General features: G+C 36.7%; 1 pseudogene across 1 annotated transcript; it reads right to left on the bottom strand.

The window, feature by feature from the left end:
- Window positions 1-870: 870 nt before the first annotated feature.
- Window positions 871-17,800, bottom strand: LOC310741544 (ran-binding protein 3-like; annotated as a pseudogene). The gene is made up of 15 exons (XR_014538230.1): window positions 17,791-17,800; window positions 15,463-15,583; window positions 9,601-9,659; window positions 9,452-9,476; window positions 9,301-9,366; window positions 9,072-9,134; window positions 8,375-8,440; window positions 8,173-8,270; window positions 7,819-7,916; window positions 4,177-4,255; window positions 3,990-4,074; window positions 3,340-3,461; window positions 3,127-3,247; window positions 2,538-2,855; window positions 871-2,152 (listed from the first exon to the last, which is right to left on the bottom strand). The product of XR_014538230.1 is annotated as a ran-binding protein 3-like (transcript).
- Window positions 17,801-20,593: the final 2,793 nt, after the last annotated feature.

Below are 20,593 nucleotides of genomic sequence, written 5' to 3'. Positions count from 1 at the left end.
ATCTGCATTACCGTGAGCATGAATGCGGTTTAGTCACTCCCATGCATATTAAGTGTTTTAATCTCTAAACCTTTACCAGCTGAATTTGAGATCTTGGTTTTGCATGTTAACCAATACATTGATTTATTCACATATTTAAAAAACTTACAAAACTTTTTTCAATACTTGGACCATTAAATTGGCTTGAAAGTAATAAGGGTGGGGATAGTGTGTTCTTATTTTCCACTGCACAATTTACTGGATAAAATCTTAAACCAGTGAAGCAGCTTGCCCAGGAAACGTGGCTTAGCTTTTCCCCCCACGAGACGTCCAAAATAATTACAGGCAGGAACTGCTGAGGGGTTGCTGCTTGAATGCTAATTTTCTCAGCAAAGGTCAGATTATTTTGTTGTTGCCACAAAATATTTGCTATTTTGCTTAAACGCTACACTGTGCAAATGGTGCAATTTGGTATAGCTTAGTTAGAAATCAATTCATAAATCGCATTGCGTGTAAGTAAAATAAAAAACAAAACCCTGAGCTTCTGTAGATGTAACAAAGTAGTGGTAAGTATAATGGACTTTATGGTTTGTTGGTCCATTAACCATTTAAAATGTTGAAATGTATCCACATTCAGGATTTGGGTCTTTGCAAAATTGCTGTTTTCAGCAATAAAAACACGTCAGGGTGTGCTGTTATGTGAAAATGATCATGTCATCCCTTTTTATTTATTTGCTGCTTTGTTTAATCCTCTGGCTTGTCCACAAGAGAAGTTGATTCCTGTTATCGCTTATAATTTTCATAGAAAACGGATCAACATCCTTGTGACCAGTCAGAAACAAACCTTAAAAAGAATTGTGATTTTCATAAAAAAACAGACCGAGCCTTTCATTCACTAAAGTTAGTCATTTAAAAGATTAAATACATATAGAAAAATATACACAATTGAAATCCTCCTCCAAATATTTTACCCTTTTAAAGTTAATGGATAGCAAAATAAAAAATACAATACAAAATTGTGGTGGTAGACGCTACATAAATTTGCTTTTGAAACCTTTCAGGTTAAAGAACAGAATAAAATGGTACAGTTGCTTTCAGGTAATAATCTTTCATTAACATGACCAACTCCCCTTAGGACCAAAATGTCAGTGCAGAAGATTAGATGGTGTGACTAAAATACTGTTCATGAGGTAGACTGGAAAACAGAAATCCCTTGTTAATAGAACAGAGTTATCTATCAGTTACATAAATAATTGTCACAGACAGACTGAATTGACCTGTAGTAGGTTTGTGTTCAGCAACAGAAAGCGCATATAATTTAATCGTTTTTCCTACAAAGTGCTATTAAAGAAATCAGAATGTAAATAAAGATAGTCATCCCAGAATTGGCCCATTTTGAAGTTTGCATAGATCTATCATGACCCAGTTTTGGCAGACGTCACAGTTTCACAGTTATGTGTAAGAGTCTCTGAGCTTGTGAATAAACAAAAAAGAACATTTGTGCATTAAAACTCTTAGTTACTTTCCATTTATCACAGAAGGGCTCAGATGTGGTCCTATGTTTAAAACCACATTATTAACTTATTTAAAGTTATTAAAAAATTATTAAAAGTTCATCATGAGTTGATTGACATGCATTGTTGCAGCATATAGTCAGATCCGGGCCAAAAAGATCACAGTTTGATCTGTACAGCTCTGGTATTAAAAATGACAGAAAAATAAATTCATATTACAACATAATTTAACATTATATAAACAAATATACAAAAAAAACAAACAAATTTCCTCCAACATGTTCTGTTCAGTTCTAAATAATTCAGTTTCTAAAAGTGGAACAACAGAACCCTATTCATACTTCTTGTGCCTGGCTCCATTTTCTTCCAAAATCATAAAAAAATATTTCCAAAATCATAAAAAAATTATTATATGATGTGTTTTCACTGTTCAACCTGAGAAAAAAAAACTGTTCTTGGGAAGAGGCCATGTTAAATACAATGACATAATTTCCCAGGTCACTCCACAATAAAGCCTCCACACCGTTTAAATTCAGAAGATCTTAATAGTCCAAAAATGGCTTAGACCATTAGAATGGTGGGAATCTTTGTAAGGCACAAGGATGAGCGGGATGTTCATGAATGGAGTCTGGAATGACTGTTCCTCCAATGATAATCCTCTGGAAGGAATTACAAATCAGTAATAAGTAAACTTCTAATAAAGGCTATTAAAATATTTAATGAAAAAGAGACATGATTTAATAATTGTGTATGTGTGATAGGTTCAAGACACGGAGGACACTACATTTTCTTATTGTAATTCCTGTATGCTGTATTTTTGTTTCTATTTGTTGCAAATCAAGCCTCCATAGTAAACACTGGAAATTACCATTCTCTTTGTCTTCTTCTTTATAGAAAGCAAATAAAAATTTGCCTTAAGTATAATCAATGCCAGATTGGCCCATTTTATAGTTTTACTAAAAGTGGAACAGCACTATCATGCATATGGGCTTATACACTAACATAATATGGTTTATATATAAAAATAATAGATTTAGTTTTTACCAGATCTAGGGTGTGTGATTAAGAACGCCTCCTCATTTGCCTTCTCGTCCTCGCTGTCGTTGTCCTCACTGCTGCAGTGTCCCTCTCGGTCCCTGTACATGGCAGTACTGCAGCGCAAGGCCACCAGTCTGTGATGAATTGCCACATAAAGGCGGGCAATGTCTCGGGCACTGGCCTGGACAAGGAAAACACGTACGCTGTGCGTTTCCAAGTCAGTGGCCGTCACCTGTAGGTTCCTCCGTGCTGGGCGCCGCAGGTGTGTGTGTGGGTACAACTTAGTGTTCAGGATCAATTTCAGGCTGCCCTGGTGCCTCATTACTGTGAAGAAACCATTTCAGATTGCTATAAATATAATGAAACGTTTGATCTCCAATATATGGACAGTGAAGCATGCTGGTGGCAGCATAATGCTGAGAGTTACTCTTGTATAGTGGAGTAATATGCTCGTCTAAGCATGTTTTATATTGCTAAACTAATAAATATGTTCTTTACAAAGAATACATGATATACAGTATAATATAGTGATTAGAAATATATTCATAAAATAATCGAATTTGAGTCACGGGTACATTCTAATTTCATTACATACCCATTCTTGACTGCAAACTTCCTTTATATTTAGTTTGCAAGTCATTCAGCCGCAGGACTCCTCTCCCTCTCTCACGCCACGACTGGGTTCCCCTCTCCAAAACGAACAGCTTGCACGTCAGCTAAAAGGTTTCAAAGGCACAGTCTCAAAACAACCTGAACAGGTGGCACCATTAAGCTATTTCTAAATGGAGTAAACACGCGTAGTTCAGACCTGGACAACATTGCTCTCATTCTCCTCTCCAGTGAAGATCTGCACTTGTTTAAGCAGACAGTGTCTCCTGCAAGCCGCCGTGTGGGCTGCAGCAGATTCCCATAGTGTGTTTTGTGCAGTTGCTATAGACAAGGCACACACCAAACTTTTCTTTAGTTATCACCACAAAGCCACAGTAGAACAGTTCTACAACATTAAATCTAACTATAATGGTTAAAAAGTCCATTGTTGTTTATTGTTGGCAGATCAGGGTGGTAAAATGTAGGTTCGGTATGAGCTGTATGAGACATGATGCAAAGGTACGATGATCATAATTTCGTTTGGTATCTTGCTCAGTATTCGAGCAATATCAATTTATTATAAAAGACAATGGATCATGATATTAATTTATTGAGAATCAGTGCACAAATTCAACCACTAGGTGGTTTCAAACCCTGTGAAACGCAGGCTGAATGATTGACAGCTTCAAACACTCAGGTATGATTCGCTTAAAATAGATCTGTTTACATAAGTGTCATTTGGCAGGCAATAGTTTTATTCAAAATGTTCCGCATATGAGGCAGAGCAATATCCAAGCAGACTGTTAATGTTTAATCTGTCCAATTTTCATTCATAACCAACATCATTCATCCAAAATAAACATCACATACTTGTGCTAGTGACTTCTGAGCAGGAGGAATCGGAGTCACTTAAGCTGCAGTCCGTGTCAGACTTGTCCTCACTACAGGGAGGACTCTGAGAGACAATCCACAATCCATCCAAAATGCTTACAAAATAAATCACAGCATAGCACATACAGAAATAACTATAATTAGTATGAAATGAAACAAGACTTACCAGCACCCTCTCACTCATGTTCTCCCCAAACACAAACTGGCCATTTCCAGTGATATCAGTATTGGACTGTGAGATATTTCTGAAAAAGAAAGAGACCCCCTGGATTCAGTCTTATATTTAATTAACCAGCAAGTTATTATTTAATGTATAATTAACATTTGCCTGCTGTTAAAGAGACTCTTGTGAAGACATTCAATTGGCACACATTTTCATCTGTATAACGCAATCAGGCAATACATATATTTGCTTATTTTCTTTTGGATCTTTACAGGTAAATTGATTTTATATACAGCCTTACACTTCGTAAGGCTAAGAATCATAACCTCTAAGATGTGTATTTTATTCATTCATTATTTTCAAGTACCATTCATTACTGTTCTGATTTTTTTTTTTATTATTAGATCAGAAATATGATCTTGCATAATATTTCTTTGTCAAAAGACATTTATTCACTTATAGAGATAAACTTCTGCATAATGATACTGAACAGCTGTGAGTCACCCTGATAGTCCTCTAACAGTAATTCGCAGCTCATATGACAGCAGTCATCATGCCCCAAATTTAGATACAAAAGATTATATAAAGAATAAAGAATAAACATTGGCAGGCAAGAGCAAGCAATCAGTGGAAATAAAACATAAGATTGTATACACTGTGAATATATATATATATATATATATATATATATATATATATATATATATATATATATATATATATATATATATATATATACAGTGAGGAAAATAAGTATTTGAACACCCTGCTATTTTGCAAGTTCTCCCACTTAGAAATCATGGAGGGGTCTGAAATTGTCATCGTAGGTGCATGTCCACTGTGAGAGACATAATCTAAAAAAGAAAATCCAGAAATCACAATATATGATTTTTAAACTATTTATTTGTATGATACAGCTGCAAATAAGTATTTGAACACCTGTCTATCAGCTAGAATTCTGACCCTCAAAGACCTGTTAGTCTGCCTTTAAAATGTCCACCTCCACTACATTTATTATCCTAAATTAGATGCACCTGTTTGAGGTCGTTAGCTGCATAAAGACACCTGTCCACCCCATACAATCAGTAAGAATCCAACTACTAACATGGCCAAGACCAAAGAGCTGTCCAAAGACACTAGAGACAAAATTGTACACCTCCACAAGGCTGGAAAGGGCTACGGGGAAATTGCCAAGCAGCTTGGTGAAAAAGGTCCACTGTTGGAGCAATCATTAGAAAATGGAAGAAGCTAAACATGATTGTCAATCTCCCTCGGACTGGGGCTCCATGCAAGATCTCACCTCGTGGGGTCTCAATAATCCTAAGGAAGGTGAGAAATCAGCCCAGAACTACATGGGAGGAGCTGGTCAATGACCTGAAAAGAGCTGGGACCACCGTTTCCAAGGTTACTGTTGGTAATACACTAGGACGTCATGGTTTGAAATCATGCATGGCACGGAAGGTTCCCCTGCTTAAACCAGCACATGTCCAGGCATGTCTTAAGTTTGCCAATGACCATTTGGATGATCCAGAGGAGTCATGGGAGAAAGTCATGTGGTCAGATGAGACCAAAATAGAACTTTTGGGTCATAATTCCACTAAACGTGTTTGGAGGAAGAAGAATGATGAGTACCATCCCAAGAACACCATCTCTACTGTAAAGCATGGGGGTGGTAGCATCATGCTTTGGGGGTGTTTTTCTGCACATGGGACATCGCGACTGCACTGTATTAAGGAGAGGATGACCGGGGCCATGTATTGCGAGATTTTGGGGAACAACCTCCTTCCCTTAGTTAGAGCATTGAAGATGGGTCGAGGCTGAGTCTTCCAACATGACAATGACCTGAAGCACACAGCCAGGATAACCGAGGAGTGGCTCTGTAAGAAGCATATCAAGGTTCTGGCGTGGCCTAGCCAGTCTCCAGACCTAAACCCAATAGAGAATCTTTGGAGGGAGCTCAAACTCCATGTTTCTCAGCGACAGGCCAGAAACCTGACTGATCTAGAGAAGCTCTGTGTGGAGGAGTGGGCCAAAATCCCTCCTGCAGTGTGTGCAAACCTGGTGAAAATCTACAGAAAACGTTTGACCTCTGTAATTGCAAACAAAGGCTACTGTACCAAATATTAACATTGACTTTCTCAGGTGTTCAAATACTTATTTGCAGCTGTATCATACAAATAAATAGTAAAAAAAAAATAATACATTGTGATTTCTGGATTTTTTTTTTACATTATGTCTCTCACAGTGGACATGCACCTACGATGACAATTTCAGACCCCTCCATGATTTCTAAGTGGGAGAACTTGCAAAATAGCAGAGTGTTCAAATACTTATCTTCCTCACTGTGTATATATATATATATATATATATATATATATATATATATATATATATATATATATATACACAATTTATGTGTAATATACACAATATATTATGTGCGGAACATAGTAAATCTGAGTTCCTTCAGAAGTGCCGGACCCCAAGCTTGTTTAGTCTCCGCCTCGCACTTTGAGTGCATTTTTAAAAATGTTTATTAATCTTGAAAACATTCACAACAGTGCCAAAGGTATATATAAAAAAAAGATTTAATAATAATCTTAGCGCAGTGTAAGTTAGCGCAGTGTCACAGTGGGTACTCACTCCGTACCGGAAATATGATTTGTTTTGCACATGCATGAAAACGGTAAAGAATCCATTGCGCTAGCGTTAGCCACTAACCAGGAAGTGGCTAGCAGGTAATGTTGGCGCTATGGATTCAAACCGTCGTGTGAAAACATAGCAAAGGTTCCGTTTGATGACTTAATGATTTATGTACAGTGGAACCTTGGATTGTAAGTAACGTGCTTTACGGATGCTTTGCAGGATGAGCAAAAATGTTTATTAAAATTTTACTTGCATTGAGAACATCGAGCATCATGCGAACGACGATGGTTCTTTCTATCTTTCTCTGCATAAAACAATAGGAGCTCAGCTTCCTGGGTGTATCCCTCGTACAGGCTGCATTCGCTCGAATGTACTGTTTATTAGAGAATGTACTGTTTACTATAGTGACCAAGAGTGTTCTCATGGAAGAAGACTCCCCTTCCACGCAATAACCCTCCTCCTCCACCTGTCCTCTCTCTCATCTCCCCCATGCCAGCCACAACTCTTTTCACAGGTAAAGTGCAGGATAATTTTTTTTATTTGTACCTTATATTGTGCACTAAACATTGGTATTTGTTTCAAATACATTAGGGACAATAATTTGTACATAAAACCATAAATAATTATTTTTATATGAATATTTTTGGTTGTGTGAAACGGATTATCTGAGTTTACATTATTTCCAATGCAAAGCTAATTTTCCCAGTGTCAATGTTGCTCAAATATACAAAAATATTTTATCTTTATACTCTAGATTGTGTATGGTTTCAATTAATATTAAACATACATTTGCATTAAGCATCCATATTTGTCCAAGCCCATGTTGATGAGAGTATTAAAAAGTTCTAATTTAAAGAACATTTAAAAATGTGTGATTAATTTGCGATTAATCATGACATAACTCGTGACAATACTGCGATTAATTGGAATTTGATATTTTATTCGATTGACAGCTTTAATATATACTTATTTATGTTTAAACATGAGAAGCAAGCTGACCTGCTCATTTGGGGTAATGTCCGCTGTTCTAAGGCACTGTTAGATGAGGGGTGATCAGTTGTAACCCTGGAGAGGTTTCTGTCTGCATTAAGGCCACCCTGGAGTATCAAGCACAACAAAATTAAGAAAAACAAAAACAAATAATAATAATAATAATTAATGAATTAATAATAAAAATGAGTGCAATAAAAATGCCTCTGCTTTAACTGCTTTTAACTATTAGATCAAATTATATAAACCTTTAGAGCACAAGAACCTCTTTGCATCTTAAACACAATAAATAATAAATACGCAATAAAATAAAGTTGGACAATAAATACAACCAGAGCTTGGGACAGTAGATTTATGCAGTACCTGTCTAATACCTGCTTTCTCACAGCTGCTAAAGGGCTCAGGTGCTATCATTGAAGCCGGCCTTAATGGCATATTCTTCACCTTGCCTCTTGAAAATGCTGTAAGCACAACCAGAGGTGTCTAATAAACATGTTAAATAGTGTTACTATATATAATTATTTTTAAAAAGTAGAGAATATAATAAGTAGCAAAAGATAATAACCTGCGGATGAAGAGTTTTGGTTCATGTTGTGCAAGGTTGACGGCATGAACATATTTGATCTCGGGACTTTAAGGAAAACAAAACAAGAACAGTTACAACTGATTTGTTGTCACTTAAAAGAAGCAGTATTTTGGCTCTTAATCAAGAAATGTATCCAATAATGACTCATACACCCCACCCTGTGACACACTAATCAATGGGAGAAGCCATGAAAGATACAGTCATTTGCTTTAGGGCTTAATACACTGTGAGAAAGAAAGTTTAACCAAAAAAAGAGTGTTTCAGCCAAGCAATTTAGCTTTATTTTGCAGTTAATCATCCTTGGCGATGTCCCCAAGCACACATTTAAAACTAAAATGCAAATATTGCCGTTTACAGTGTATGAAACCCACTTTTTTTGAATTTGCAAAGCTGAGAGCACACACTCTGTACCAAAGTGACGGCCTATTAAAGGGGATAGTAATTTCTGTTACTGGGTGTGAAACAGAAACCAGGAAATGAGGCCTGAACTGGAACCTGAGCTCTGACTGGCTCATTAAACTGGATGGGATTAGCAGGAGTTTAAACTAAATAGAGGTAAGTAAATATGGTATGTACTATGTCTATCACATCCTCTGGATCCCAAATTAGTGAGAGGCACCTTGTTTTGTTTTTTGGCCTAAGGGACAGAAAGAACAATAGGGGAGAGCTTGCTTACCTTGTAAAGTCGGTGGGAATGACAGAGAACTTGACCGAACTCGTTTGTTTACACTATTGGATCCTGGTTGGGAAGAATTTTTATTTAGAGTTTTATTGTTTGCCATTAACCTGATTCATGTTTTATATGTATATGTAAAAGTCCGCAAAAAAAGATAATTGCAAGTGATTTAAATTATTAGAGGTTTATAGAAAAACATTCAAAACATGAACAAAAAATGTATTCCTACCGTTTTTGTTCCGACTGTTCAAAGATGGATAGGTGAGCGTTCTCATGCGTTTCTTCCCACATGCTCCTAAAAGAATTTAGCAGAAACCAATGATGAATTCCTTAAAACTGTGAAACTACAGTTCATTTGTATACTTGTGTCAGATACATACCAGGCCCATCTTCTTCTGCAGCCCTCTAATTAAGACACACAAATAAAGTTGATTCAGTCTCAATAATACAAACTTTGGGAATGTACAGAGCATTTAAACTTGCTTATTTGTAAGAAATTGTAGAGATTGTAAGAGTTTTTAAGCCTTACCTTCACTGCAGCTGTCATCCCTGGAAAGACGAACATTGGAGCAGCCAGTATTGGTTTGTCTGAAACAGAAAAACAAAAAGGGTTATACTGGATTGACAAGAATTCATCATACACAGCTAAATTCTACTATGCATTATAATAATTATGTAAGAATTCATGCTTTACTACTCTAAATTGTACCCAACATTCACATCCTATTCTCTAAAAGTTAGGGAGTGTAACACATGTTGTACCTTTAGTCATAGAAATATAATTGTGCTTCATTATTAGATCATACAAGTCAATTCTGTAGTGGATTTGCAATGGTTTTTACCTTAAGGTATGTTTACCTGCATCTTATTTTTTACAGTGAATTAAAGCAAAGAGATTGAATTAAAAAGATTCAGTCTTGGGTATTCATTTGAAACAAAAATGATGCAAAAAAAAATTTAGAATGATTACTCACATTTTTTGACTATATAATGAAAATTTTAAAAATCTATAGGATCCAATGTAAAGTTAAACGTATTATAAAAAAAAAATTAATACTTTATTTAAAATATATATATAGTATATAAAGGAATAAATACTATCAAATCTAATGTTTATATTTTTATTTAGATGTCTATTAACAAATAAATACATGTATTTTTATGCTCTTAGAGCTATGAATGTTGTGCCCTGCCCATCATCTGTATGAATGGAGTCCTTCAGCTTGAGTGATCTTAGACAAGCCATCTATCATCTTCACAGAAATCAACAGTTGCACCAGTGCAAAAGTGAGACCCCGCAGCCTGCGAGCCACACGGACATGCCACTTGGCACTGGGTCAAACTAATCCCAGCACAGACTTGTCTGCAGCTAAAAATAAGTGGCACTCATCTCATGTAGTCTGTCTACAGCATAAATTTTAACCAGTGATTAAATGAAATGAGAAAAATATTTTTGCAACATGCTGAGGTAGAACCAAGTTAATGACTATGACTGTGTGGCCTGGCAATGATGTGCAATCTCGCTTGTTTAGCTGTAAAAATGTTTGCATTGTGGGCAGCTCTGTACTCCAGTGACAGCGATAATCCTGCATCTGACCTTCTGCTAAGAGCCTAATGCTTCGTTTCAAATCGCATTATCCATGCAGCAAGTTTTTAGTCACTACCATTCCACTGAATGAAGTCATGTATGATAAAGGTGACTCTGACACGCAAGTGGAGTATAAGTACTCAAGCTCCTTGTAGGGGTTAAAGCTGTCTGCGTCTGCCTGTTAAATGTCTCACTCGGAAATGAAGAGACGGATCACCAGTTCCCTTGACTAGGTCATTTGTTTAAAGGTCAACAAAACGTCATACAACCCCAATGCCAAAAAAGTTGTGTAAAATGTAAATAAAAACAGAATGCAATGATTTCCTAATCTCATAAACTCACATTCGCTCCAAAATAAAACAAGGAAAACATACCAAACGCTAAAACTGAGTAAATGTAACTAACTAACTCTATCGCAGCTCAATTCAAATGCCTGTATCTCTTATGGTATAAGGGCACATTAGTGCCTATGGAATGGGCAGCTGGAAAGGCACCGTCAATATTAGAATTTAAGAGCAACATATGCCTGCACCCAGATGACATCTTTATTTAGGAAGGCCTTGGATATTTTGCCAATTTCAGCTAAACCGCATACCACTGATATGTTTTCTACGTTCTACTATAAAAAAAGTTTTTATTTACATTTCACACAGCCTCACACCTTTTTTTTAAATTGGGGTTACAGTTATTTTCATAGTGTCATCTTATGCACAATATAAAATAAGTATAATAGCAAATTAGGGATTTTCTAATGACTATCCTCCTCTTTTCATATTACATAATCAAATTTCATACCAGTCAGCCAGCAGGCCTCATGCCACCACTCTATTTTTGTCAAAGTGGGGCACAGACCAATCACACACAACCTTTTTTTGATATGGATGTATCTGTATGGAGTGGCTAGGCTCACACTAGACTGAATGAAATATTGTACTACTTGCTGGACCTTAAAGTACAGTTTAAAATATAAAAAGAAAGAAGGTTTTCCATTCTTCAACTGTCCAGATATGGTGAGCCTGTGTCCAATAGGTTCTTGCTCTTCTGCTCAACTTGGTTATAAAGTGTGTCAATTAGAATTACTGTATCCTTCCTGTTAGCATGAACAAGTGTGGCCATTCTCGGCTGACCTCTATCAACAAGGCATTTCCACACAGAGACCGGTTTCTCAGTAGTTTTTTTTTTTTTTAAATCCCCCCAGCTACATAAACAAGGTTAGGTATAATCAGCCATTTCAGAAATACTCAAAAACACCTTTACTGTTCACTGCTTAAGTTCACTGAGATTCTTTCAATTCAAAAAAATTAGCTGAAGTTCTTTACCTGCTCCTGCACAACTGAAATAATTACACTGCTGTTACATGGTTGACTGATTGTAACTGTGCAATAAATATGCAACTTTAGATTAATTATAACATCCGACTTATACAAACACAGGACTCTGGTTCATGTCGTGTTAGCAGTCATGTATAAATCCCTGTGCCAGTGGCAGCCTAAACAGGTGGATCATGACGTGCCTGTAAGCCCACACATCAGCTGCAGACTCTAAGGTTAAGAGCTTTCACATAAAAATGACAAGGGTTGAGTCAGAGCCAATATGTTCACATGAAGACATGGGGAGAGATTAAATGCAACATGTAAGATGTATTCTTCCCCTATAAAATGATTACTTCATACTATGCAGAAAGCGACATGTTTTTCAGAGCTTTAGTCCGCAGATTTTAGCTGAAGCTGGCTGGGGTAAATTCGAATGTAAACAAACACATCCCTTCCCCCTCCATTACATAATTTATGGCAACGTGTGTAAGAAAAAGAACATAAACCAAAGTGGAAACAGAAAAGCACATCATTGAATGAAGTTTAAACATGTGTTAATAAATAAAGAATAATATGTATATAAAAAAATAAATAAAATTTAGAAATTGTGATTTAGCTTTGCAAGCGTTTATACTGTAACAATGTAAACTGATTGCCAGAGTATATATTTTTCTCAACAAAGGAACTAGTCAAAGCTAGTTTTTACTTGTTTTCTTCCACTTGTTATTGGTAAATTTGAATAGCCCATAAAAAAAAACTTTTCTGATGCCAGACCTTGAATTTGTTATGATGCCAGTTGTGGTTGGGCTCTGTAAACTTCTGCCTTGGCATCAGTTTAACTCCTCCCCACTTAGTAGCAGCCCAATGCCTGCAGAGGGGCAGTATAACTCTATGCCTGTAGACACAGACTGGGAAACTCTGGCCACATCCAGATCATTCCATCATTCAAGGAGAAAGAGAACGAGGGGTAAAGAAACTTATCCCACAGCAACGGAGGAAGCAGCCAACACTTGGACTCTGAATTTCCCTACTCCGATAGATCACTGCCTTGTGGACAAGAGTCTTCATTCACCAAGCATTTGGATATTAGCCTGTAGGCTTCCTCAGTATTTTCCAAAGCCAAAGCGAGGACAAGAAAAACAACAACTTTCGTAATGTCACTGCAGCTGCAATTACTTGCAGAGACTCTGCAAGATGTCTTTGTAGTGTAGCCTCAGAGGTCCAGGGGGCTCAAACTACAAAAAGTGTAAACAGTCTACACATATGTGGAACCTTGCTGACCTCAGTATGGTATTGCACTATTGAACTTACAGGTGTTCCTCAAAAGCCTATGGATTGATCAGAGATAAGACAGTCAGTATCCCAAAAAGTACACATGCTTCTTCTTCTGTTCTGGCAGATGATATCAGCACGCACGAATGAGAAAGATGTGGGGAACTCACTATATAGGATGCCTCTCAGCATTAAATGAAATGTTATGCTTTATAAGCAGCTTTCAGTAATATTAGTTATTTACACAAATGTTGAGATATTCACTCTTAACACCAAATTCCTAAGCATTGTCTTCTTGATAGGACTCGCTTGTCTTTTTATACTAAAATAATTACCTCACGTCATGTTTTTTGTTTTTTTCAGTTACAGAATTCTGGCTAGTTTGAAACTCAAAATTTAACACATTCATCCCTTTACAACAGATGTAATGTTTACTAAAGGTGAATGCACAATGATGGACTTGCAAGAAGGCATTTAATTTTAGTGTGAGGTGGTGAAGCTTTGTAGAAATACAAACTTAGTGGTAGGACATCTGTCATATCATATCTTTTAGAGCCTCAATATTCGTCTCGCTCATTTTTCCCCTGAACAGATATTACATCTGACTCTACAATAGTAAAAGAAAGTGTACTGACTTTTAATCATATAAACATTGTCTCAGCATTTTGGATTTTTTTTTGCAGCAGCAGCATTTTGTTAAGACTGTATGTTCAGTTGTGATTTGTCCTAAAGAGAATGCTTTAAAAAGAAACATGAAGCAATGGTTTCACCATACGGTTGTGTAACTCAATTAGTCTCAAACGTGTTTGCAGAATGTAAAAGACAATCTACAGGCCCCTCAGTGCAGATTTATTTTATTAACATAATCAAGCCATTAAATTATTATTTCAATTGTCCAATTGTGTCTTTGGTGTTTATTGGAAAGAGCACCTTACTGCTAAAATTGCCACTCGCAGAACGTATTTGCATAAAAACTCTGATTAGATTCATGTTTACTATAAATTCACATTTATTCAGTACTTGCTCAATACTTGGGTTCAGTTAAACAGTTAAACTTATATATACACAAATTCAACAATAAATGATAAATAAACTTTGACCATGCTAATTTTATCATTTTTTTTTTTTTGTGAGTACAGGAGACCACTTTGAGAATCGTGGGTTTAAACTATTTCCAAATTATCACAATCACCTCAAGAGCAATAAAAACAATAAAACCTTCTGCTACAGAAAACAATTTCATTTATATTAGTGCTGTAGCCTTCGGCATTCCTTGCAGACATGTCAGGGTGGGACATATTAGCATGAAATGAGTCAGCTCTGTAAGTGAGGTAATTCTTGGTTGATTTCAGAGGGGAGGAAACAGCAGCAGGCTTAAGAAACAAACCCTGCCTTAGACTAGAGCAAACAGGTCCATGCCACCATTCTGTAGCAACTGGATTAAGCTGCCTTGATCTGTCCCCCCTCCAGATCTCATGTTCTCCTATGACATCTCTCCAATCAGTAGGTCCAGTCAGATATAACTAAAGGAGCATTTAAGAATGAACTGTGGTTGTGTGGTAATGTTTCTTTCTGAGTGATATGCGATCCTGTGCAATAACAGGCCATGAGTGACTGTGCCACATTGCATTTAAAGCCTAAATGTCTTATAGTGCAAACTTAATTACTGTGCATATACTACTAATACAGAGAACACTGCACAGTACATCTCTGCTCACCCAGGGTGTTTGCAGATATGCACATTTGTTTTGTAAATAATTAATAAATTTGTAGTACTTTAGTTTTAAGAGATTTGAGCAAGCATGCTCATACTGTATCACCGTTTGGTTGTACCAGCACACATAATGTATCAGGTTTTGAGAATAATCCTGATAGAAACCATTCATTGGATTACCAATAGTTAAAGGACTAAATTGCACTATTCCTTGTCACTTTGTACAGCTTTGGTACGTTTAACAGCTAACGATGCAGACATGCTCCTCAATGTCTAATTATGTAAAGGTTCACTACTATACACATTTTCATTTTCACAAGTGACAGGTACAGGAAAGGTACAGTTTGGTTCTGAGTGCATGTTCAGGAGAAGTTCAGAGCATGATCACTGCAGAATTCAGCCAGAACAGATTTAAATCCTTTCTATGTTTTTTGGTAAGATTATTTAGATAAGTTCAAATGTCATAGTCAAACCCTTCACGTGTGCATTCTGAAAAGTTCGTACCCTGTGCTGGCGCGTGCGCAGAGTCCGGCTGGAGACAGCTCGACTTCAGACGGCGAACGCGCGTGTGTCGTGCACGCGGCAGACAGAGACATGGTGCCCGGACAGTGTGCATAAGGAAAAGCTTCTCATAACCATTCAGTGTCCGCGCGGTCAGGAGTTCACGCGCGCCAACACGACATACAATAACCACTCTACGGATACCGGCGCGAGACCCGATCCTGAACTGAACTGTTTTCAAATCAAACAATAACACAAAATATTCAACCTGAAAAGGTTTTCCTCCGCAAACAATGAAGTAGGCAGGTTACTCCACCTCCTCGTATTTCCGACAGCGGTGATGGAGTACCGGAGCAGATCCTGAGCCACGGTGTGAGTGATTTCTCACGTCGCGCGCGTCTACTGTTCTACACTGAGAGGGGGCGTGGCCACAGCTTTCCATTCCTTAGAAGCAAAAACCAAACTGTAGGTGTTTGGACTTGTTTCACCTAAAATATAAAGTAGAAACTTTTTACCACGCATTTGAAAAAGTGTCAGGAATGAAAATGTAATTTTAAAGTTAAAATTTTACATTTTTACAGACGGCTGCTTGTCAATACAGGTAACAAAAACTGTCAAAAAGTATGTTTTTCAATTGTATGTTATTCACTTTGTACCAATTTTAGACTTTTTAGGTCTATATTTGTGCATATGAACCTTTTTATACTCTTCCGCGCCTCTAAGAAAAGCTAAGATTTCCAGTTACACATCACAGTTGTTCTCATGCAAACATCACATTGGCATTTCTTAAATATTAAATTGCAAGTATCAAAGCCAGATAGATCTCAAACATTTTACTCAAACTGATGTTTATATTTGTTATGCTTCGAAAAAAGATTTGAGAAAACCCATGCCAGAATTCAGGGCAAACACAACAAAGTGGTAAAAAATTTAATTAAACAAATCAAGCTAGTGACAGCTTTGCAATTCAGCAGGTTTTAATTTCACCGACATAATGTTAAGTTTTATAGTTGAGCAATTTTTTTTATAAGATGTAGATTATTTATAGAAACAGTAGACCCTAAATGTATAGTAAACGAATAACAAACATTGCAACATAAAATAGTGTTTTTAGAATGTATAGCTATACTATAAAGCAGAAAAAAAAATAATTAAGCTGTCAGTTATTAACTGCGTGAACTTTCTGTAAGATTTTTTCTTTGTTTTTTTTTTTGTTTGTTTGTTTGTATCCCAATTCTGATCTCATTAGCTTTCCCTGGTTTTCCGAAACGTTTTGAACATAATTAACATACAATTATCATATAATCAATCAGAAGAAAACATCGTGTTTTAATGTCAAATCCTTAGAGCTCACTTTGTGAATCAAAACAGAACATTTTCAAAATGTTATGAAATGTTTCCCAGCAAAACCGAAATAGAACCAGATGCTAACATTAGGAAAGCGATCCGTGAGCCAATTTACTGTCATTTATTTGTACATTAGATTTTTGTCCACGGTTAGCGCAATTATGCTCCATTTGCATAAATAACAAAAAAAATTTTCATATTGCACCTGTATATTAAAAATATTTCTATGAACATGCTATTTAATGGTATTTCATATTCTGCACTGCTCTTGTGCTTCATGTGTTGTTTTCGGAGCGCTCTAGAATCTAATGATCACGTGGCAGGACCGTGCAGCCCCCGCCATGACGTGTGGAATACTGACTCAGTACTGGAACGGACCGGTTTTATACACATGCGCACTGGGACCGTGCGGAAATTTCCACCCTAGGCTTGCGCACGAGTGTGTGTGTGTGTGTGTGTGTGTGTCTCCAAACTTATAGGCGTTGTTCCTTGTTGAACGGTATATTTGCAGCATTGAATAATAACACTGAATATATATATATATATATATATATATATATATATATATATATATATATATATATATATATATATATATATATATATCATTATCTAACAACAAAAACAATAACCTTGAAAACTTGAAGTACCTTTCAAGCTTTCCAGATTAAAAAAATACTAAAAGTACAAAATATGTATCACCCAGTGACTAAGAAATATACAGTTTAATAGGCATGTTATATCTTACAATGTGCCTTAAAGGCCTTGAACATGATTTGTAAACTCCTGTGGTTTTCATTGCATTTGCTCAGCCTGTAACTTATTTACATTAAGGTCAGAATTCAGTCTAAACTTTTATGACAGTTGCTTTTTGTTCGCAGTGACATGCTGCGATTGTTGTATTTTGCAAAATGAAGTGAATCCGAATAGCTTCCTGCTTCTCATATAAATCATTTACATGCTGTATGAAAGCAGACAACTGACCTTTTGGCATTGTCCTATATGATTATATGATTATACTGCCACACGTACTGCAGCTTACTGGAGTTTTCCGGCTTTTAAGTGTTTCACATGTTGCTGAGAACGAATCGTTTAAGAAATCATTATATGTGTCTGCTTATCCTAACATCACATTGATCATTTAATAAAACTTTTTGCAATCATTAATAGAGCCACAATCATACGGAATGCAATCTGCTTTATTTGAACACACTCTCAGAAATAAAGGTACCAAAGCTACTACCGGTTGCATAATGACAGTATTATAAATAGAATAAACATCAATGTTGGCTTTGGCATGTGGTAGATCAACAGACCTTATAAAACCTAACACATGACACAAGTTTATAAATGATTTCCAAGTAACACTCACTGACAGTCAGTGTACTATATGAAACAACTCACCATATTGCTAGTTTTGACCTAATCTGCTTATATTTACTCATGTTATTTGATGCTTATGATAAAGACAGTTTAACTGTCAGGTTTTAATATCTCAGGAGCAATTGGACAAACCACAAATAGGATGCAAGTCCCACCCCACAAACACACACACACACACACACACACACACACACACACACACACACACACACACACACACACACTTATAGCTGAATTTTGCTTAGAATCATTCACCTTCCTGCTTGTTTTTTTGGACAGTGAGAGAACCAAGAACCTGAAGAACAGTCACATGCATATTGAGCATGAACAAAACTGTTTTGCAGGGTCCAGCAAAATAAAGCTATGAGACTGTATTGCTACCTGATGGACCATAGATTTTGCCCTCATATCACATTGATATTTCATCCTGATAAATTTTTTTTATTAAAATCTGAGAGCAACCCACCAGTTACAGCTTGTGAACTTCACCAGGCTTCACTGAAACTTGCATATAAGGATTTTTAATAAACATTATTAAAAACATCTAACGTACTTTACATACTGCCGACTGCAGTTCGACACCTTTGCCACATGGTGGCAGCGCAAACCAGCTTGTAAATAATTTTCTATTTTCGCCCTATTGAAACATTCAATTATTCAATTGAATAATTTTTTTAAACATTAAATCTAGAGTTTTGTTTATCTTTAATGGATATACAAACAGCTATGAAGACACGTGGTGGGTCATATTGCATTTCCATTTATTAAGTGTGAAGTAATTAAAAAAATCATTGACTAACCAGAAAGGGATGCTAGTATAGTACTAGTGCAGTGAGACTAAGAGCAGTGCTGGCTACACTCAGAAGTACTATACACACTTTCTACAAGTTAGGTAACACCTGTAATAGACAAAAAATGCAACAATGTTTTCCTTACAACGTTCTAGACACAGCTAGCTTATGAGAAACCCACACTTAGAAGTGTTTAACATATTTCTATATGTTTAAAGAACACTAGAGAAATGACAACCACAGTGCTGACTGCCACATTATTGTGGATGACAACTGCTGTTTAGCACTGGAGAAAGATCCAAGTGATTAAAGCCACAGATGTGGGTGACCTTGCTCAGGGTGGCAAATCCTACTGGGAGATCAGATTGGATCAGGGAGGAAGATGCCAGGTTGTTCTGACAACCAAAATGACTAGGAAGGTCTGGCAGGCCATCATGGGACCAAAAGTAGGCCTAGTTCTAATTACTATGGAGGGTGGAAAAAAATCAGTGAAAGAAAAGATAAAACAACTGTGTGAGGCCATTTGTGGCCATGGCATCTTGTTCCATTAAACTGGCTTGTTTGCAAGGAAATTAAGATCATGTGGCCTACTTTTAATTCCACTTATATGATGTGTTCTGACACTACACCAGGGGGCCACACATTTCCAGGAAATTTCTGACACTATACAGCCTCCACTCCCTGTGAGACTGCAAGAACTTTCCAGATGCAGCTGTAGACGGCACCCTCATGGTTATATGTAAAATGTTGAGAAGGTGAAAAGGATAACTGGCCACGGTGCTATACCAATGGGTCTGTTGAGAAATATGTTGCACAGTCTCAAGTCCTGACTCACTGTTTTTAGATGAGTCATGTTTGCTCCCATGTTGTTTATTGGTCTACAGAGTAACTCAGGCTGCTTTCCGGACTGCTTACTGTGATGTGTTGCTTGTAGTGGGGCCTGAGTGTTCATAACCAGCATGCTGTATAGTCTGAGAAGTTTGGTCCAGATTTAGCTCTGTACCAGGATCCAGACCTGTCAGCTGAACACAACATACTGACTTTGACATCACCACTCAGTCAGCATAGGGGATGTCTGGGTCAGACACAGCATCTACAAGACAGTCATTGGCAAGTGACTGCTTTTCTTCACTTTTCAAGAGATAGAGACACTGGCTGCTTAAACATTGGTTGTGCATGGCTATTCTTGGCTTTCTTTGTGGTAAAAAGAACCGAAGCGTAGTAAAAAATAGCACTTTTATATGTTTAAAAAAATTGTCTCTACTCTACCCGGAGACCTTTCCCAAAAAGGTGCTAGTTCTGGTTTCAATTAATTCACAATTGCTAATTGCTTTAGCTGGCTAAATATTTTATATTTCTATTAATCTTTTATTTTTTTATTTTTTTATTAATATATAAATGGTGTGGAGTTATACAGACGTTTGCTTCTCTATGTCCTTTTGAAGTCAATATATTAAATACAGTAAGGTATTGAAACCATGCATTAAACAATCACAAAACACCACATTCCACTTTTATTTACACAAATCATTTCAGAAGGCTGACAGAGCAGTGGTGTAATGAATAGTGTTGCTGATTAATTTCTCCAGGGTTCTGGTTTTGATCCGGAACTC

Source organism: Silurus aristotelis (genome assembly GCF_946808225.1).
Source record: "Silurus aristotelis genome assembly, chromosome: 18".
NCBI lineage: Eukaryota > Metazoa > Chordata > Actinopteri > Siluriformes > Siluridae > Silurus > Silurus aristotelis.
This window is presented reverse-complemented; position numbering and strand designations above follow the sequence as displayed.